This window comes from Larimichthys crocea, chromosome XIII (assembly GCF_000972845.2).
Source record: "Larimichthys crocea isolate SSNF chromosome XIII, L_crocea_2.0, whole genome shotgun sequence".
NCBI classification, from domain to species: domain Eukaryota; kingdom Metazoa; phylum Chordata; class Actinopteri; family Sciaenidae; genus Larimichthys; species Larimichthys crocea.
The window spans coordinates 36258479-36281518 of NC_040023.1; positions in this window are offsets into that span (position 1 = coordinate 36258479).

The window sequence follows — 23040 nt, forward strand, 5'->3', positions numbered from 1 at the left end:
GTGTGTGTGTGTGGGAAATGTCTGTTAGCAGCTTCAAAGGGGTAAACAACATATGTGTGTGTGTGTGTGTGTGTGTGTGTGTGTGTGTGTGTTTGGGGGGTGCATTGAGTCACTGTCACAGGATGTCCCTCTCTTCCCCAGGAAAACACACACACACACACACACACACACACACACACACACACACACACACCATCTGCCTCTAGGGGGCAGGACTGATCTGCCCTTGCTGCCTCGCTGAGTAACTCTCTCTCTCTTTCTCTCTCTCTCTCTCTGTTTTTTGTTTTTTTACTTTCTCTCCTCTTAAACTTCATTCCAAGTTTCTAATTCAAATTTCGACTCGCTTCATTGGCAGACGTGTCGAAGGTGTACATCCAATCAAACAGGACTTTAACTTAATCTGTACACTATTCACTCTGCAGATTCAGGTTAATAATAACTAAATTATGATTTATTATTACAGGTTTGTAATCCATTACAGGTTACAAATAAATATCTAGTCTCAGCTGCAACATTAAAGCGATGAACACACTCACCTTTGTACATGTAGAGTACTTCTACATTGTTAGATTAGATTTTATTTATCCTACAATGGGAAATTCACTTGTTACAGCAGCAGAAAGTGTAATACACACCACAGAAGTAGAAACTAATAAAAAAACTGTCAGCCTCTACAATAGACAAAAAAAAACAGTATACAGATGTTCAAAACAAGTACTAAGGTAGAAAATCTCAAAGTAGTGGAATGATATAAGTAATATTGCACATATATAAATACAGATTTTAAACTACGACATGATCAGGTGACCATAATATAAATAATATTACAAAAGTCAGTGACCAGTGGCGTCGCTTCTTCTGCTAAAAGTATTTTTATTTTGAATTCATTCATATTTCACTGTGAGTCTGCAGGACAGTCGCCTCCTCGCTTCATGAAGATTTGAAGAATGTGGATGCAGAACAAGCTGCAGTTAAAGTTAAAGGCTGGAGGAAGGAGAACATGATTCACAGGTCTGTGACGTCTCCTCACACAGGGCTCACTGCTTTTACATTAAATGTAAATCATTCCTGATGATGTCACTCTCCAGTTTCATCATTTGCTCAGCTGATGCTCTCATAATTTCGTCTTTTCTTGTTGATATTTATTGTGAAATATATTTTGCCTCACACTGCTCTGACATAAGTCGACTTAGAACAGGTTTCCTGCTTTATTAAACATAATCAGAGATCATCAGTAACTGATACCTGACCTCAGCACTCTTAATAAGGTGAACATCTCGATTTGTGTTTAACGTAAACATTCAGACTTTTTCTTTTTCTCCTTTTTTTCTATGTCAGACATGCATCTGTATATTACGTGTGTGTGTGTGTGTGTGTGTTTGTTAAATAAAACAAATGTTCAGACATCAATTCAACGGACGTGTGCATGAAACATCTCCCGGCTCTCACTCTCTCCCTGTTGTAACAAAAGCTCGCTCGCTCACTAACACTGGAAATTCCCATCTAATTGTCCCCCCGACTCCCTCAATTTACCTCCTACTCACTCGCCTCCCCGTTCTCCCCCTTCTCTCCCCCATCCCTTTGATTTCCACACTGTATTTACAGAAATGATTTTCCACATTGACCTCTCTCTCTCTCTCTCTCTCACTCTCTTTCTCTCTCTCACTTGTTTTTCCATCACTTTTCTCTCTTTCATTCTCTTGGCGCCTCCCCTGCAAAAATCTCAGAAAAAGTCGATGCTCGTTTTTCAGCTTTTTCGTGTTTATCTCACTTGATTTATATTCGTTAAAATGGAAAGTGCACTGACGAGAAAACCTGAATAAAAAAACGTGTTTGAAAATTAGAAATGAAAAATGTGGAAATAAAAGAAAACTAAAGGGACAGACTGACACTTGCAGATGATTTTGTTGTTTGATGCACTTAAATTCATTTCATACTGATTAAAAAATTGATCAACAATACATCGGCAAGCATTGGAAACATCTGAACCTCAGCTGATTTGATCAGATTCCCCCCAAAATATTTTTAAAAGTTTTTAAATGTATTCTCCTGTTGTTGTTTTTTTCATGTAAATGAAGAGTTTATGTCCAATCACATTCCAGATTACAGTTTTCTGGCTAATTCTATGTCCAATCACATTCCAGATTACAGTTTTCTGGCTAATTCATTAATAAAACATGAAGTATTCTGTCAGAAATATTGAATATGGTCACACTGCTCCAGACTTTAACACTCTGATCAAACACAAAAAGACAATTCTGGGAGAAAAGTTGCATTACAGTTTGGTGAGTCTGTGCACACAATACAAGCAACTAGATCAACAATCATCAGAAGAATCGGCCTTCAGAAATCCAAATGAACGTCCGTCCGTCTGTTTGTTTGTTTGTTTTTTCTTTTCTCTAATGAAGAACGATGATCAGGAAAGAAAATAAGCAACAGGAAGAAAAGAAGAGAGACACAGAGGACCTCCTCCCCCCGTCTCTCTCTCTCTCTCTGGTGACAGAGGGTCTGACCACATCACTCGCTGCCTACTGCTTCCTGCCAACAGACGACCCCGACATACACACACACACACACACACACACACACACACACACACACACACACACACACACACACACACACAGCTGCAGATCTGTCCCACAGCTGTCGGACATGTTGATGCTTTGCAACCAAGTCAGTCCTCCCTTTGCAAAACAACCAGAGAGACAGAGACGGGTTAAAAATAAAAAGAGTTATCTCCCATGATCATGCTCAAAATATATAAATATGGGATATATATAATATATGCTGGACTCTTCGTTACTTTCATCCGTCTCCTTCAGCTTATCTGGAGTCTGTTTGTGGTTTAGCGGGGCGGTCCGGCTCCTCCTTGAGGATCTCAAGGTAAGAATCAATCAATCAAGTGTCACTGAATCAACGATGATCAGTGTTGAAATATAACATTGATTTTTCATCAGGTCCAACTTGCCTTGCTTGCCTTGGGTATAGTCCCTCCAGCGAGTTCTGGATCTGCCCTGGCGTCTCCAAAGGAAGGAGCCCAGGAGGCGTCCAGATCATCTGGATGTCCAAGTTCCTCACCCTATCCATATATACCTAAGGCTGAGCTATGGACATCGTTTGTACCCGCGATCTCATTCTTTCATGACCCAAAACTCCTGACCATAGGTGACGGTTGGAAAATCAAGAGCTTTGTCTTCCAGCTTCTTCTGCGACGCAAAGGCGGGGACGCTGGGACGTGGAATGTTACTTCCACATGTGGAAAACTAGAACGTACGTAAAGCTACATCATGATTGTGATTTTCGTGTTACGTGAACGGCTGGAGACGAATTTGGAGCTGACTCAGTGGCCACGACTCTGATTTGTTCAGTTCAGTACCAAGTGCAGCATGAGACGTTTGCAACCTTTAATAAAAACATAATGCAAGTGTGTTTGTCTGTCCACACCCCTGAACTCCTGCTGCTCTCTCGTTGGACACTCCCTTGTCTTGAAGGTGTTCTGACTACAAGAACATTGTTTCTTCGGCTACGTTGGAGCCAACCTCGTTTAAAAATGATCATCTGGAGTCTGGAACAGCCCACCATGAGGGACCACTCGGACTGGATGATCGGCAAACTATGGCAAAGGTCATGTAATCTGCTATAAAGTCCTGCAGAACCATTGTCCATCCTCGATGCTCTGAAGCTCCGCCTGTAGCAGTGCATTGAACAGTGGAGTGGTTGCAGAAGTGTCTATACATATTAAAATACATTTCTACAAATGTGAATAAATCCACGCAGCCTCAAACTACAAAGGTTTCACAGCTACCTTTCATACGCACCCCCTGTAGATATGAAAGGTAGCTGATTGCTTGAATGATTCCTTTTCGTCGGCATGCACGGCTGCAGGAGTGAAAACTTGGCCGTGAATATTTTTGCAGCAGCTTTTCCCCCAAAATGTGACTGGATGGAAACACAACTGGAGACAAAAACTGCAGAAAATATTCAAGTTTCCCTCACTGTCTTTGAAATGTGCGTGGGGGGTGTAGCTGGGGGGTATCTTCAGCAGGTAGGAGGTAAAGGTGCATGGAGGGGGAGTGTATGTAGGAGTAGTTTACTCCCCCCTGCACACAAACAGCTCTGAAGTCACATTGAAATGTGTCTTTTTGTTTCTGCGGTGGCCCTGCATGCATGCCTGCAGGAGACAGAGAGGAGAGACAAAAGAGGGCCCAGAGACCACCTGGGTCTCTGTTAGTTTAACAGAGGGCCTCTATCACACACACACACACACACACACACACACATGCATGCATGCAAGAGTGCATGGGCACACACACTTTTCTCTTACATAAACTTTCTGCTCCGCTCGGGAGTTTCAGCCAGCGAGTTGCGCTGAAAACTGTGAGAGCTTTTCAAAATACAAGCCGAGGAGAGGAGGTGAGAGGAGAGGGGGAGAGTGAGACGAGGGGGGAGAGTGGGACGGATGGAGGAGGGAGTGGGAGAGTGAAGGTGAGAAAGGAGAAAGGAGAGGGGTGAAGAAGAGAAAGAGGATGGGTGGATGGGTGGATGGGCTTCGGTGGGGGCTGCAGGTGGGATTAACACTTCACATTCCTGTGGTTGGAAACTTAACCTGTCAACTCGTACTCAAAATCTGGCAGTCTGGTTACAGTATGTGGTCAAAAGTATGTGGACGTCCAAACCTGACATTGTATCTGCTTTCAAAAACTGTTATGACAGCCTCCACTCTGCTGGTTTCAGGCTTTCCACCAGACTTTGGAGCCTGGCCTCGGGGATTTTCTCTCATTCAGAAGCATCGGACGCTGATGTTGGGTGATAACGTCATCATGTCCCAGTTCACCACAAAGATGCTGCATGGAGTTCTTCCATCTTCCTTCATCTGGGTTTCTTTATCTGGCTTCATGCACAGGTTAGGGTTAGTGTGCTGTCCGACGACAGAGAGCGCACAGACCATCGTCATCAACCGGATCACCCCACATCGCGTGTACGCTCACCACATAGAAGAGAAGGGTGTGGCAAAGAAAGAGGGAAAGATGGTTAGGGTTGGTTTATTACCTTAATACCGTGGTTCGGTTTAGGGAAGAAGGGTTTGGGTTAAGGTGTTAAGATAACCATCGACGAGACGTTGTGTTCGCCGATATCCAACGTACAAAAGCAGGTCTACAGATGAGATGTTAGGATCTGTGGTCAGGGTTAGGCAGGGAGCCTAAGTGGTCAGGGTTAGAATACTCTTCATTTCGTTAGAATGAGGAATTTCCAAAGTCGAAAGGCAGACATGTGGAAGAAATGTTATGGTCCGGATTAAGTCAGAGACTCTGCGGTTAGGATTAGGCAAGAAGCCCAAGTGGTCAAGCTTAGACTCATTAATGGAGGGTTATAGGTTTAGTGTGGTGTTGAAGCAGGAAAAGTTCTCGCAACAAAATGTTGACTACATGTGGTAGGATTGAAAGTTCCTGAACCTTCACTGAGTGTTTAAGTGGCAAAACCTAACAACACGTGGGATGCAGGTCTCAGAGTCCTTTGTACCTCCAACCATCTCTCCCTACTTCTGATCTTGTTGTTCAAAGCACCAGCTCCCATATTTTGCTGGAACAGAACACAGACCTGAGCGCAGCCTTTTCTCTGAACCTTTTTTGTTCTCTGGCCTCTTTTGAATAACAGATCTGGATCTTGTTGAGACGACCTGATTAGATAACACGTATAAAAAATAAAAAGTGTGTGTGTGTGTGTGTGTGTGTGTGTGACATCCAGTTATGTTCACAAACCGAGTTGGTTGCACTCGAGACAAAACGACGTGAGGGGGATTTTGGGTGAAGCAGTGTCATTCTCCCCATTCGAATAAATAAACTGCAGCCCAAATAAAATTCCACAGGAAAACACCGAATTCTTTGGATTTGGGAAACTGACTGAGCCAATTAAAACATCCACAGACACACATGGAAAGATGAGAGAAAGCCCCGTAAAAAGGAAACACACACACACACACAAAGAGAGAGAGAGTTCATCCTGATAAAGTTCTCCCAAGTGTTAAACCCTTTCCTCTCCTTTCTCTCTCCCTCTCTCCTCCTCCTCCTCCTCCTCTTTCTTGTCCTCCCTTCCCTCTCCCCTGAGTCCCAAACATTTTAATTGTAGCCCACAGGCCATTTGATGCCTTGCCAAATCACTGTGAAGAGATCAGCTATTGTCCATTTCCTTTGTGTGTGTGTGTGTGTGTGTGTGTGTGTGTGTGTGTGTGTGCGTGAGGAGGTGTGTTACCAAATGGCGGTTACACTGCCAAAGCATAGTGGACCCTCTGAGTGTGTGTGTGTGGATTTAGGGAGTTAATCCCTGAATAGAGAAGCCATTAGAGAGAATTAGGCAGGTTAGGCTAAACCATGATCCTCTCTCAATGTGTGTGTGTGTGTGTGTGTGTGTGTGTGTGTGTGTGTGGTTTGGGTAGCCGTGAACACGTGGCATGTGTCAGGGTCGAGGGTCTTGAAAAAGGAGGGATGGAGGTGCATCGGGGTTTGTAGGAGGACGGGTGTGGTAACCAACTCGCCTAATCTTGCCAATCCACCCCTGCTGTGCACGCACACACACACACACACACACACACACACACACGAGTGGATGCATCTCGACACTCACTCAACAGATGGCTGTGGCAGAAAGGCCAAGGGTAAACTTGAGCAATACCCAAACCAGACAGTTACCACCCCCCCTCCCGACATTAACTCCCCCTCAGTGTCTACAGCTAATCACAGTGTCCTCAGCACGCAAGCAAACACACTCCACATTAAGAGGAAACTAAACACACACACACACACACACTCATGCTGTGTTCACTCTGTGTTCAGAGCTGACATTAAAACCCATTTCATGTGAAACCTGAAACACACAGAGAAGGTGATAACCCCAATAAAGGTCAGCGACATGTTTTATCCAGTTATGTTTCGCTCATGCATCAACGATGCCTCATGCAACACAACCGCTTCATCTCTGACCTCTCCAGCCTATCATGAAAACTGTGAGCAAGCAAATTATATAGTTAAATCTGGAATTCAAAGATAAGATTCGATATTTTAGGAAAAGCATTTATACGCTTTATTTCCTGCGAGTTCGGCCAGATCGGTAAAATGTAAAATATGTAGTTAGAGCATGAAGATGCCTCAACTGCGTGCACTTTCAAAAAAAACTAAAACTTGGCATGTGATTGGACGAACCGTCCGTCTGTCACCATCCATCCAATCAGATTAACAGACCATAAACCCTCATTAGGAGCCGCCATTGCTGCTTTTTTTGTCTGTCGCTTCAAACATCGTCACAGAAATTAATTAAGCGTGAAACTACCGTCCAACTGCTTCGCAAACTAAACTTTTACTCGCTGTCGGTCATGAGTTCCAGCACGTAACTCCCCGTAACAGCACAGTTTATGTTCTGAACTCAACCAGCGAGCTTTTAGTCTCTATGCAAAGCTGAGTCCATCACTTCTGCTGGTCGCTGCTCTGACAAAACATTGACCACTGGTCTGGCGGCTGGATGATGGACGATGTTCTGAGTGACCTCATTGTTTCTTGGTGAAGCTGCACATCTACAGCTGTTTACCGCCGCCGTATAGGAGCATATCTGTTAACTGACTAAGCAGAAGTCTGACGTGAAAACATGACTCAGTAAACACAGCTATGACAAAAACTTTTCCCAGTAAATTCATTAGATTCTTTTTGGAAGTCATTAGCAAACTGACATCTGCGGTAAACAATCTGATTTATCTTGGACGCGATAAGGAGCCGGGCCTAAACACAAGAGGAGTTGTGCAGTGACTCTGAGACGCTCACAGAACTCACAGCGACTTCTAATCGAGTCCGTTTCACTGCTGCAACAAGCCAACAACAAACGTCAGTCAGTCCTCAGACGACTTGAAGAATCCTTCCACGAAACAAGAATAAATCAACTTTTATATAAAGCACTTTAGCAAGAAAAGAAACAAAAGAGAGAGAGAGAGAGAGACCCAGAGGCTTCCCGCATTCGCTCTCAGGTAGCCATTAAAAACTTCAGGACGTAAACATGTTCCAGTAATATTCCAGTAAACAGCGGAAACGTGCAATGAGTCACCGCATGCAACAGCAGAGCGGAGATAACACACACACACACACACACACACACACACACACTCCTGATGTCACACTACCCCCTGTCCTGGTAGTTTCCATTATAACAAGCCGGAGGACAAACCACTCCAGTGCAACGATTACACTTAAAGACTCACGGTGTGTTTGCGGTCGAAAACAGAAATCTAATTAATAGTGACTTCATTCTTCGTGGTGTTTTTATCTCACTGAAGTATTCTTAATAATGCTGAAGGGACTCTCTCAGTACTCTTAAATTATTCTGCTTTTCTTAGAAGTTCTTAGAAGAGTCACGTTGATTATTGTTGCATCAGTGATTAACATGCCTTGACTCAACAACAAGACGCATTATAACTCATGTTATGAATTTAATCATCACTTTAAATGATTATATCATAGTTTCTATTGTAAATTCAATTGTTCAAAGTTACTTTGTCTTTTTTATTAGAATTTGAAGAACCAAAGAGGCAGATAGAATTTTAATAATTTCATTTATTTAATTCTACTACTACTTTTTTTTTAATCTCATATGTATTTTATACATATATGATTAGAAAAGCTGGAGAAAGTTCAGATAAAAACCTCATCCTCAAAAAAAGATTTGAGATTATTTGTGTTAAAAATCATAAATTAGAAAGATCTGCCTCCACACGCCACAGGAATATAACACACTGATTTAAGAGAATATCAGTTAACCAAGTCAAATTTTCATTATATTAAACAATGACTATCTTCTACAAGGAACATTACAGCCAAAAAGCAGCATTAAGCTACAGAGACTATAAATTCACAACCAGGGACATCGTGGTGTCTTCTAACACCTGAGATACAAAGGTCCACTCAGTGTGGCTTCACATTTAACTCTGCTCTCCTCGCTCATTCAAAAAATAATAAATAAATAAATAAAAGATGTATTTTAATTTTAGCTTCCACCCCAGTTCATGCTGTATGATGAAGCTGCAGAGTGGAACCAGCTGTGAGACAAAGCTCTGAAATCCTTCACCCCGCTCTGATCACATGCTCTGTACAGAGGCGTCTTTATTTATATGAAAGATTTAAATTATCACTGAGTGAAATGTAGGAATAAATGACTTTCCAGCGACAGTCTAACTATGAATTCAATCATTTGTTGGATACGGTTGCTGGAGACTCAAGGACTCAATACACAAACGTATCCGTTATCTGTCGCACATTATGGTAATCACGCCTCACACCTCTGATATTAACTGTCCAATTAACACTTTCACTAATGTGATCACCCTGAGCACACACACACACATACACACACAAAACACACAGGAAGACACACAAACACAGTTCCTAAGAGCATGGACAAGCGGAGGAGGGAGGGAAACTGTTGACGCATCGTTGACACCCCACAGCTCGTCTCTTCCACACCCGGAAAAAGACACACAGAGACTGTTTGACTTGTTATCTCATCCTCACTTTGCAGAGGAAGAAGGGATTTATTTTAAGAACTGGGCCAACTTTCTGCCACATTTAGACTCACTGTGTGGAAAAATGAAATGCATGATCAGCGAGTGGCGTTTAAGGCTTCAATTCCTGGACTTTTCTGATTGGTTTCTATCTGCTTAACTGTCACACATAAGGAGTAAGGAGTAGTGTGATCTTGTCTAGTGGAAAGGTGCTACAAATCAAACCTAAACACACGCGCGACACACTCTTTTGCCAAATGAAGCAGAATGAAGTGAGACAATGACCGCAGGCAGCAGAAAGTGGGTCACCGCGGGGAGTTGAACACGCTCAACTGACAAAAAGTTGCAGCTCGACTCGTGCACACACAAAAAAATCCTGATTTTAAAATGTTTGGACACAAACACAAAATAGTTCCCAATAGGCTTCACCATGGCTTCTTCCAATATGTATCATCAGACACTCACCGTGACGACAGTTTGTTTAAACTGTTACTAAACCATGAATAAACATTGATTAGATAAGATGTGTCGGAGTCTGCAGCCGCTCAGTGCACTCAGCCGTGAAGCCTTAATTACACTATCTGTCGCTACAAGAAGCACTTTAATTGTTCCTCAGTTCATAGTGTTCATATGTGTGTGTGTGTGTGTGTGTCCAGATTGAGTGACCAGTCATTAGGAGGTTAAATAGGGTCTGTTGTCCGAGTGCTCTGCTGATTAAGCTCGACTGGTCAGGGCTAGTGGGCACCTGCCATAAGCAGCCTAAACCTCATCCATCACCCGCTGACCTGGCCACAGCCTGGGCCTTAGACGCTGCAGGGGCCCCCAAGGCCCTGGAGGGTCCTCTGCCCAGGAACTGACCACGACCATTACCCCTTGGACCTGGAGCCAGGATGACCCACAGAGGCCTCTTCTCCTTTCTAACCCCAACCCTCACTCCAAAATTGGTTGACTCCAAAATGCTGACCAAGACTTTAACTATAGTCTTCACATGAACCAGGGTCCTCTGAAACTCTGGCTCCAAACCTAAAGCTGACAATTGCTATAAACCCCTAAAGTGAGAATGAACTTTACCTGTAGATACCCCTAACCTAGGCCTGAGTCCCAAATCCTACCAAGCTTACCGGCAAAGTTCCCCAAGACATGGAGACGTGCAAGACTTGGGAGGCCTTCTCATCCCATGTGATGGGTCCAGAAGGTCCTTCCTCTCTCCAACACTGATTATAAATCTAACTGAAGAGTGATATGTCTCAGTGTCTCTCAGCCCCTTCTCCTTTAATCCCAAACCTTTGCTCTAACCCTTTAAGATGACTACTGCCATAATTCTTCAAGACCTTTCAAGGCCCTCCCCAGCTCAAAGTGTGAGCCTTCTAGGCTCATGAACTGGAGCCTAGAATCAGTTTCTTCAAGCATGGCTCCAAGAAACTCATAAATTCTCCAAAATCTGAAGGTCCTGATACCACAACCCTGAGGAACTGGACCTGGCGCCTATATGACCCTTCTTCTTTCTACCTCTGGTTCAAACCTTGGTCCCAACCCTCACATCAACCCTAAAAGCCCAGCAGTGTCATAACCTCTGTGACCTGAGTCTAAGTTGCCCCTCGTATGCCCCTCATGGCAAAAAAAAGCTGACCACAACTGTTACCTCCAAGACCTCGGGCCATCTTCTTGCCACAGTCCATAGCCTCTGAAAAAAGTCTTAAATGGGTTAAAGGTGTTGCAATAAATCATTAAATCATATTCTTTCTATCACAATTGAGCAAAACCGAGATTGTGAGATTAATTTGGCTCGCAGAGAAGGCGCTGACCTCAAATATGTATCAAGTTCTCATCAGGAAGAACCCCCCTTCCTGATATTAATTATTCTATTCTATTCTAGGCTATGGAACACTTTTTTTGTTTGTGATCAATTCTTGGATTTTGATGATGAATAATGTCTTGGGGTTTTTTTTGTTTACCTTTTGAAATTAATGAAAAAAAACGCTGAAGAGTTCAAACATGTTTGGTGTGAAAGACCCAAAATCCACTTATGGTTTCTTGTAACGACAAGCCCAAACAAAACCAAGAAAGTCATTTTTTTATTTCTTTGCTTTTGTTTGATCACACTCCCAGTTTGGAGGTTCATACAACTGTAGTCAAGGAAAACCACTAATAGTGGCAAAGAAATATAAAAGAACAACAGCTGCAGTCAATAAGCAAAAACGAGTGAAGGAAATGAGACATTTTTAGTTCCTCTGGTGCTAAAAAATATGTTAACAAAGGCAACAAACCACAAGAGCTGAGCAGAAATGTTTTATGAATGTGATAAAAACAGACACAGGTGGTTTCTCAATGGTGACTAGGTTGGGACGGCTTTGACTAGCTGCTGTGTAAGTTGTTTCGTATACGCAACACCCTGAAGGCTCTGATGCTGCCAAACACAAGCAGTAAAGTATGAGGATTTACTAATAACTGCAGATTTGAAAACATATCCACTCCTCCAGGACAAAGCCTTAACCAGACAAAAACAACCTCAAGGCGCTCACCTAACCCAGGCTCAATGCTTTAAAAGCTTAAAGAAGAAAATCAATAAAAAATAATCAGCGGCCCGTGTCCTGCACAGCCCCCCAGCTGTCAGCTATGAATCAGAATCAGATTAATAACCCGATTAATAACAATACATCTAAATTAAAGTCTGCTTGTGTTCATTCTGTAATTAGGCCAAAAGACGCCTGGGGGTCCTGTCGAAGAAATAACTGGAGGTGAAAGTCATCGTGTTCGTCGACAGCGACAGCAGGACGTAACAGAAATGATTGGACTGGAGTTTAATTGGAGGGTTCGAATCTGTTTTCCTATTGGATGTTATGAAATCCATATGTGTCTTCCCTTCTGTTGTATAATGGTGAATCCAGGTGTGGGTGTGGATATGAGTGTTTGTGTGTGCTATCCGATCATAGGGCAGGGTTTAACTGGTTCACGGTCTATAGAGATCTGATAGGAGATCAGTTCACTGTTTCTTTATAAGCAAACACACACACACACACACACACACTGACATATGCATTGCCTGCGATCTCTTATCGTCTTGCAGAGAGGCTGTAGTGGCGGTAACACTAACCCAGTGACCTGCTGGCCTTGAAAAGTGAAATGGATTTACTGCTCTTCTGTTTTCAGCCTTTTCCCTCTCGGATTGCTTCACTTTTGTCGTGCTTAGCTTTTATTGCAACAAGCAGTTGTTGTGTGTAGTAAAATATTTAATAGGGTCGTGGACCATTAGGGTGTCTTCAAGGCCTGTGCTAAAGTTCAGGTATAGTAATCTCTATAAACAGATATCTGGATGTGAATTTTTGGCATTGGAAGCGTCCTGGTTTTGGTTTGATCATGTTTGAGCAGCCTTTGGTTGCGTGCAGGTAAACAGTCCCTGTCGAGGGCAGGAGGTGGAACCCATTGGCCAAAATGCAATCGTGGACTCAATGGCTATCATCTAATGGTGATTTAGCTTTTCCCATTTGAATGTTTTGTCTTTTTTATGAAGATATCTGTTCGTAGAGATTAGCAATTGTCCAACTCCATTCCTACGCCTCAAGTTGCTAATCTGACTGCAAACAGTGACAGAGAAGAGGAAATCTCGGGCTCGGATATCTGTTATCCGGATAGCTGGTTGCACTGGAAGCCTTAAAAAACATTTTTCCAGCTTCCTTTGTCAGATCAGAACTGAATTAATTCACTGAAGTGCATCAAGTTGGTGAATTTTGTCACCCCATCCTACCTCTGTGATCAAATAAACACAGGCTGGTGTGTGATCAAGACGCTCGTATGTTTCTCAAGTATGTTTTGTGTTAATTCAGCTAATAATGTCAATAAATCATTTCTGCTATGCTGGCGGTAACTGTCAATGTTATCAATGTTGATACAGCATTTTATTCATTTCTTATATGAGTCAGTGGAAACATCACTTTCCCATGAAAAATATGTCAAATTATTAAACTGTATTACTGTAAGTCTGACGTGAGTCATGCAACGATGTTTTACTTCCTCAGCGCACGTCCTGTAACTGCCAGATTCTTTTTTTTTTTGTGGTTGCGATCGGGTCCGTCTCGTGTTCGGTGAGACTTTTTTTCAGGTTGTTATACCTTCACATGTATCCACCCTATCATCTCTCACACTTTCTCTCATCTTCAGTTACACACATACATTCACATGGACGCTGTCACACGGAGGCCCTCACACACACCCTCCTTATCTCAGGTAAAGTCGCAGCTTTTCAAGGACGAGAAAGAGACAAGAGGTGACACATATTCTGCAAACAAAACAGCCCTGTGTGTGTGTGTGTGTGTGTGTGTGTGTGTGTGTGTGTGTGTGTGTGTGTGTGTGTGTGTGTGTGTGTGTGTGACCCTGAAGTGGGACAATTCTCAACACAAAGCCACTCATCCCAGGTGCATTTGTTTACCTGTGCGGGTATTGAACTGTGTATTCACAGCCACACACACACTTATACAGTATCACAGGAATATAAGGTGACACCTAAACTCTCACACAATACACAGAGACACAGTTCATACAGTATACACCTGCACACACACACACACACACACACACACACACTATGTATCAGTCTGGCTTCACCCAAAATAAATGATGATTAATGATTAATCTCATATGCTTTTATTTTGAAAAAAAAGGTAGCTGCTGCCTGCACGTTGAGAAAGTAAACACATCCTGTCTCTGTTGATTTTTTATTATTATATAACCAAGACCACAAGCTTTCTCTCTAACCATAACCAAGAGCTCGAACGCTACAAGCGGCGATGGTTTTGGAAAACAAATGAAATATGTGGAGGGGTGGAAAAAATGAACTGATAAAACAGAGTTAATGAACATGCCTGTGAAGTGACAGTCCAGTTTCATCATCTTACATTCATCATTCATGACGCACTATTAGAATCTGTGATTAAAGCAAAGGGACTTCAAGGGTGGGAGTAATAATGGAAGTGATGATTGAAAAATAAGATATATTGTCAGATTTATTGATTTATTTTTAAAGAATAACACTCCGATGATCACCTGGGCTGTGTAACTTTCTAACATTTATCATTCACAGCCACCTGACATGACCGTTTACTTTTCATTTAGTGCTTCCACCTCTGCATAATCAACATTTTGTACACACATTCTCAGTTTGTGGCATTAAAAATGTTTCCCGACCAGACCACATCATATTTCTTTAAAGTGATGTCGAAAATGACTAATTTAATTAGTTAAAAAGTGGCCTGGGTTTTGAGATATTTACCTCCCGTACTGCCACCTGACATAAAGGAGGACAATAGATTGAGATGTGTTGTGGAGGTGGCCCAAGTTTCAGAGGACAACATTTGAAAAACATCAACTCCCACTCAGCTGTCACTGAGCAGTGGGAGATAAATATTTCCTTGAGTGCTCAGGCCTCCAGTGAAACTAAGCAGACCTAGTTAACGCAGGTTTGAGCTCAGCAGCCCACACGGCAGCTCCGTACAGACAAAACACAATCTCTAAGAAGAAGCCACATTGAAATCAAAGCTTCATTTTGATTGGCTGACTGACTCGAGAAGCAGCGTTCATAAAGCAAACTCCAGATCCCAGGTGGACTCGAGAACAGAAGAAGATGAAGCGGTATAAAATATAAGTCTGGAGACACAAACACACACTCGCAGCAGGCTGCGGCGCGTGGCTACCGCTGCCAAGAGAAGTTCCCCGGCAGATTGCCAAGCTAAACACACACACTGAAAACACACACACACACACACACACACACACACACACACACACAGCCATTCACAGCTTAGCGCCAAGCTCAGATAAAGGCTTCCCTCAATCTGTCTGGGTGGCTTGTTCCTGTGTGTGTGTGTGTGTGTGTGTGTGTGTGTGTGTGTGTGGAGAGAGAGTGGAGAGAGAGGAGGTAAAGTTTAAGTACAGTCAGACAGGAGAGAGTAAACACTGATAAGTCCCAGCTGTACGTGTGTGTGTGTGGATGTGTGTGTGTGTGTGTGTGTGTGTGTGTGTATGTGTCTACGCAGCCAAGTGTGCACGACCCCCTAACACACACACACACACACACACTAAAACACTTCCGAGCCCCCCAACCTTTCCATCAAATCCATCGTCCCACACACACTTCCACCACTTTGATGAGGTGAAGGAGTGTGTGTCTGTGTTCAGCCTGTGTGTGCGTGTGTGTGTGTGTGTGTGTGTGTGTGTGTGTGTGTGCGTGTGCGTGAGGGAGAGCCTGATCTGTTTCGTGTAAAGATCAGAAGATTCGGCTCATGGGCACGACGGAAGTAGAAGCCACACAGTTTGAAGAAAGCCGAAGGAAAGAGGAGGATGAAGAGGAGGATGAAGAGGAGGATGAAGAGGAGTGTGGGTTGAATTGAGAAAACAGCAGCTCTATGAATGCGCAGTTATCAATAATCAATGCGATAAATAAATAACGATCCAATGAATTAAAAAAAATGTGGCCGCAGTAATCTTTAGAGTTTCTCCGGGACTATTTTTAACGGCGGATGAATCCACATTGGGCGCTCTGTAGTGTGTGTGTGTGGGACTGAATCAAAATAAACTGCAGTGTGTGTGTGTTCATGGTAATGAAGGAACATGTCACCAAGTGCAACAGTGTGGCTCATTGATGTGTGTTTCCTCGTTAGCGGATACATCCATTGTTGATTTTTGGTCTTTTTCGTGGGATTTGTTGACAATAACAAAAATATAGAATATCACCAGAACTGTTTTTACTCCTATAGCTGCTCTCAAAAGAATGAAAGACAAAAAACTGTGACTTCTTTTTAACAATTTGATCATTTCTGGATGAAAGTTTAAGAGTTTTATAGCATCAGGCTGAACATAACTTATCAAATAACAACAGTGATGTTGATATTTGACAAAATCGCTGCACTGCTTTGAGAAAATATACCGTCCAAAACACTTTGAGGTTTCTAACCTGCTAAACTTTCTGTTCTGAGGTCGTGTTTTCTCTAATAACTCAGATTTTTAATCTCATTTCTGGTTAAATGAAGGTTTAAATGTAAAAAAAATATTTCAAACTGTTAACTTGATATAAATGAATTGTCACTTGAATGTGAATAAAGTTAAAACAGGAGCTGCAGTGAAGCAGCAAATAACTTGCTTCCTTTTTTTGCCAAAGCCACATATTTTGCATGAGAAGATCCGACAACCAGAAGCACTTCATATGCAAATAATAATAATATGCTATGTCATGCAGTATCAGATGATCTGTTTAAATAAAAAACAAGATCTAATCAGAATCTGTTGAGAGATTTCACTTGTTTTTCAGTATTTTAGGTTCCCTCATTTAAAATGAATGCATAGCCCCAACATTGGAAAACAGTCCTTGTCGTTAAAAAGGAAACTTTTGATGTAATAACACCAAAATCAGCAAAAATCAGTTCTAACGATTCTGTGGATGCTAATAGACGGACTGAGGATGTAAGGAAGGAATCAAGGATGAAACAAAGGAAGCGTGGGAACAGCAGAAACCAGAGAAGCATGTACAAAGGTCTGAAGTGAGGCCACAAGTCATGGTTCACTTTGGAAAGTAGTCCCTCAACATTTAGAAATCAGCGTGATTACAGATGAATTAAAGATTTGCTGACACGTTTTTTTTTTTGCTCTTTGTTTTGACGACGGAAACTAAAAGCTGACAGCGAGCGCTCGGCTGCTCGTCGCTCACAGTTTATCTTCGTCTCATGTTTTTAAGGCTGAAGCTGGATGTTCGTCTCCACGGCGGTCAGGCCGATGACACACAGCTCTGTCTGGCCTGGTTTAATCTGAACCACCCCCCCACCCCCCAGAGAAGAGCACACACACTCATGGTTACAGGACACACACACACACACACACACACACACACACAGAAACATACATCAAGAGATACACAGATTGATGCAAACACACACACACACACACACACACACAGGATGAAAACATGCTGCTCAGGAACAAGCTGAATCACCCCCCACCCCCCGACACACACACACACACACACACACACACACACACACACACACACACACACACACACGTATGCACAAACAGCTGTTTCCAACATGCTGAGGCGGTCTGGAAACCACTTCCTCTCAGCGGCTCAAACACATTTTATTCATTTACTGTTCGCTCAAACAGGCAGAGCACTTTCACTACACACACATGCTCTGGGTGTGTGTGTGTGTGTGTGCGCGTCTGTGTGTGTGTGTTTGAGAGAGTAAAACAAAACAAAAAAGGGAGGGAGAGAGGGATGTGTTTTTGCATGTTTGGAAGAAATTGAGTGTGTTTTCTAGAGTTAATCTGAGCACTTTGTATACATGTGAGGGGACTTTTTATGACGTGTGCATGTGTGTTTAGGCGTGTGTGTGCATGTGTGTTTAGGCGTGTGTGTGTGTGCATGTGTGTGTGTGTGTGTGAGAGAGAGAGAGAGTGTCAAAGCTAATAGCTCATCTGATATTAAATGTAAAAAAATAACATGTTAAGTGAGTGTTACATTTTTTCTGCAGCCTCACAACACAGCAAGTAACACACACACACACACACACACACACACGCACACACACACACACACACACACTCGACACACTCCTTCATGTCATGCCTGGTGGCCAGAGTCTGCTTGTCTCTGATTGGCCAGCTCTCTGTAAATATTTAGAGGAAGCGGAAGGGTCCACGGTCCGGCCTGTCGCCACGGGAGACGGATCGCCTCTCATCCCTCAGCCCCTCCCCAAACACACACACACACACACACACACACACACACACACACACACACACACACACACACACACACACACACACACACACACACACATATCTCCGGTCTCTCGAATCTATAGCCACGGCCACCAGGTTGAACGGATCAATCACACACACACACACACACACACACACACACACTGCAGGGTAGATATTAGACAAGGTGTTGATATGCCTCCCTCCCTCCTGCTCTCTCTCTCTTCAACCCCTGGATGACCTTTCACCTCACCTCTGTGTCACTACGGCCAATCAGAGGTCACGTCTCGCTCCCTCGCTCGGTCCCGTTGTTTCTTTTATTCTGAATCGTGTTTGCACTCTGCAGAACGGATTCATGTTGCAACAAGGATTTTTATTTCTGCATACACAAATTGCTCACACATTTAGGGCTGCAACAAGTTTTATTGCTGCTGAGATATTAAATTTAGAATGATGTGAAACAGACACTCCTGATAAAGCTGCTAAATGAATCGATCCGTTAAAGTCGATTCTTTGATGCGCTAATCGTTTGGCAAGCGCGCTTCAAAAAATAAACTCGCACAGACTCGGATGACTCACGCGATCCATCACAGCGAACATTTCCACTGCTGTATCATTCTGTCAAAGTGAAGCTCTGATATTGAACATCCAGCTGCAGATAAGCAACAGTTTGCACTCTGCGTGATTTTTGTCCGACCTTTTGATTGGCATGGATTCTGACACCGCTCGAATGTTGATGACGCAGCGTCCTTGAGCACTCTGACAGGTAGATAAGTGAAATAATGACGTTGACTGTGTCGGGTTGGCTATCTCTCTCATCGTAATCTTCACGTTTACATTCCGCTTCTCATTCAGAAGAGAGACGGGACATTATGGATCCATCCAAATGTTAACTGGACACGCATCCTCCATTGGAGGCCACAGCAACGCTACCCGTGACGTCGCCTGACATTCGCTGATTGGCTGGAGAAAGTCACGTGATTCTGCTCCTTCATTGAGAAACATGGGGCCCCATTTTTAAAGCCTGATTAAGGGTTAATGAAGGAGTCTGCACCATCATCTCTGTTTTTCTTTGGACTCCACACACTTGAAGTTAATTTGGACTCAAATAAAGAATCCGGGCTGGATTAAGTGATCTTTGACCTTTAACCTGCAGGTTGTTGGTTCTTTTTTTTTTGGTCATTGAGCAGAAAGGTGAATAATTAGAGCACACGCCCACATCGAGGCCATTACCTCTTTACCTTCCGCTGTAATCTGCCTCTGTCTCTCTGTCCTCTGTCAACCAGCCATACATCTTCTATACACACACACACACACACACACACACACACACACACACACACGCTTCCATTACTGCTTCATCATGTTGACCCCACATCAACCTCCCCAAACGTCAGCTCTGACCCCAGTCTACCCTTCCTCCACTCATCCCTCTTTTCTCCCCTTCCTCCTCCTCCTCTACCTCCTTTCTTTCTCCATCTCCTCCTCATCTCCCCCTTCATCCCTCTTTCCAGGCCTCCTCCCTCCCTTCTCCCCCTCCTTGCTTAGTCACTTGTATATCCTCCTCTCTCTCTCTCCCTCGTCGGCATGAAAGAGTCATTGTGTGGCCGTATTGAAGGAGAGAGATCAAAGATGGAGGTGGAGGTGGAAGAAAGAAAAGAGAGAGGGAGAGATGAGGAGGTGGAGAAAAAGAGCGTTGATAGAAAAGAGAGGAGCAGGGTTGATGTTGTATGTTTTAAAAACATCTTGGGACCATAAAATGATACAAAATGTTATTTCTTGATCCTTAAATAAATCAAATAAAAATAAAATACATGCAACCTGACACAAAAAATACAAGATTTCATTTTTAGACTCTGAACTTTTGAACATTTGTTCGATTAAGATCAAACTTTAACTTAAAAAGTAACAACGTTCATCAGAAATCACAGCTAGGTTTGATGTGCAAACACGTGGATAGATAAAATAAGTTTGATAAGTTCTATTTATTTGAAATATTAAATAATAACCTTGTTTTTACACGTTGGATAGATGAATTCATTCATATTTATGATGCTGCTGTCCGACACAAATCAACATTCTTCAATATTTTCTGTCTGCCTCTCTCGGAGCTTTTCTCTTCCCACTCGTTTTCTCGTCTCTTCCACCCATCCAGTCTTCACTGTACGAGCGGAGGAGGTTAGACCTGTTTGTCGGCGTCTCCGGGAGGTTTGATGTCATTTTTACGAGCTTGTCGGGGCATTCCTGACCGCTGTTCACCAAGTTTAACACACTGCTAATTAGAGACACAGAAAAGGACAGAGAGAAGGAGAAAGAGAGAGAGAGAGAGAGGAAGGAGGTGGAGGTGGAGGAAGGGAAGAGAGTGTTTGTGAGTAAAAGGGCGGGGAGGAGAAGAGTGAGTGTAATAGCTCTTATTAGCACATACCTTCAAAGAACAACATGTTTTACAGACTGGCAGTACATCAAAACGTCTGAGGGAGCAGAGGAGGAGGAGGGACCCGAAGAACAATATGCAAATCTATAGGACAGTAGATTCTATGTGTTTTTCTCCTTTTGTGAGCCGTGTGTTGCTCTTAGATGAAGTTTGTCAAAGCTGTAGGCACATGTGATACAGTTGATGATGTGTTTAAATATGAATCTGATTCATAATGTGAGTGAGAAGAAACCTTAAATTTAAGGTGCGACACGAAAGGCAATTTGGGATTTAGCTTCCATCATAATGTGCTTCTTCTTTCACACTGATAATCTGGCGCCCAAAATACACCACGACATTTGTTTTACTGCACTTTGTCTGTTTGTGTCTGCAGATTTTTCCTAAATTCACCAAATGTTTGAGGTAGATTGAGCCTCATGAGTGTCTGAAAAAGAGGATACATGACAGAGAGGTGGAGGAGGAGGTGGAGGAGGAGGAGGGAACCAAAGAACAATATGCAAATCTTATAGGACAGTAGTTCCTATATGTTTTTCTCCTTTTGTGAGCCGTGTGTTGCTCTAAGATGAAGTTTGTCAAAGCTGTTAAACTAGTTTCATTTTGAAGTATTAGTCCGTTAGATTTATGCTCCAATCACGTACATGTCATATAGTTGATGATGTGATGTGTTTAAATATGAATCTGATTCATAATGAAGCCACAGTGAGAAGAAACCTTAAATTTAAGGTGCGACACTAAAGGCAAAAACATTTCATACTAATTTAGCTTCCATCATAATGTGCTTCTTCTTCCACACTGATAATTTGGCGCCCAGAATACACCACGGCGTTTGTTTTACTGCACTTTGTCTGTGGATTTTTCCTAAATTCATCAAACGTTTGAGGTAGATTGAGCCTCATTTGCATATTTAAACATTAAACATTAGAAGTCTGTTTGGAGCTGAAGAGGAGCGAATGAACCAGACTGATTTAAAATACAACCACAAATGATTGAGTGTCTGAAGAAGAGGATACATGACAGAGAGGTGGGGGGAGTAGAAGAAAAGAGGATGTAATGGAGAGAAGAGGAGCGGGGGCAGAGTTTGTTTGCTGGGTTATCTGTCACATGGTGCAAACACCAAACTGCAACTGCTGTTGTTCCCGGACCCTGACGTGACCTCGTCTGTAATGTTTGAGCACACACTCTGAGGAAGAAGCAAAGTGAGGATTCACTGATAATCCAAGAGGAATCTAAAGAGTGGTGCTGCTGGAAAACCACCACTCACCCTGTTTTAGTAAGTGTGTGGACGCAGATCCGACTTAATGACAAAACTTGAGTTGATTTTCCTGGAAGAATCGATCAGGACAAATGAAACAGAAGGTGAGAAGGTGAAGGAGCAGGGTGCAGCAGCTCTGCTGTCACCTGACTCAAAAAACACAATGAAGCGAAATGAACTGCAGGAAAACTTCATGTCAGTGTTTACATAATAAAATAGACACAACTGTGAGCAGCATGTTTGTGTGAAGCCTCTCTACTATGCCCAATTTGAATTCTAATTTAAAGCATATACAGACATTTTTCAAATTATTCAAGTGATGATTGCAACAGCAGAAAGATACAATTCATGCTTGCACAACAGTCGTGTATTGAGCAATAATACCAGAAGGAAAAATGTATTACACACTGAAGTGGTTTAGTCCAAAGCTTGGACTTTATTAAGCCCAGTTGATGGCCTGCTTGTGGAAAGCAGAGAGAGTTTCAGATCATTGTTTGTGGCGCTGTAGCAAAGACAGGATCACTTTCTGTTTCTCTGTGAAGAGTCCCAACATTTTTGGAAATGAACGAAAAGAAAGAATGAAATGAAAACACACAGCGTTAGTGTGGTCAGCTCCGAACGTGTCACGCTCTGCTGCAGACAGAGCTGCGTAGTGTTAGTGATGCTTTTAGGGAACCGAACCAAACGGTGCATGGCGTCACGTTGCGTTGCATTGTCGGTTTCTGCTGCAGAATGAGTCAAACATCAGCGAGCACACCAGCATGGGTGTGGGTTTTATGATGTTACAGATGTGCTTCATGCTTCATGATCTCATGAGTGCTCATTGTTAACAAAAGGGAGTCAACCCCCCCCCCAACAATCCGTCAATATCAGCCCCTACAGAGCAGGATTTGAACCCCTAACCTGTTGCCCAACAGAGTCATAGTTACTCAGTAACTCGCAGCCTCACTTATCAAACACCTTCCTGTGGATGCCTGTCAACACCAGTAGCGTGCTAACACTAACTACTTCCCCTCTGTCTTCCTCTTCCTCCTGTCCTGTCATCAGGTGACCCCCCACCCCCCACTCCAT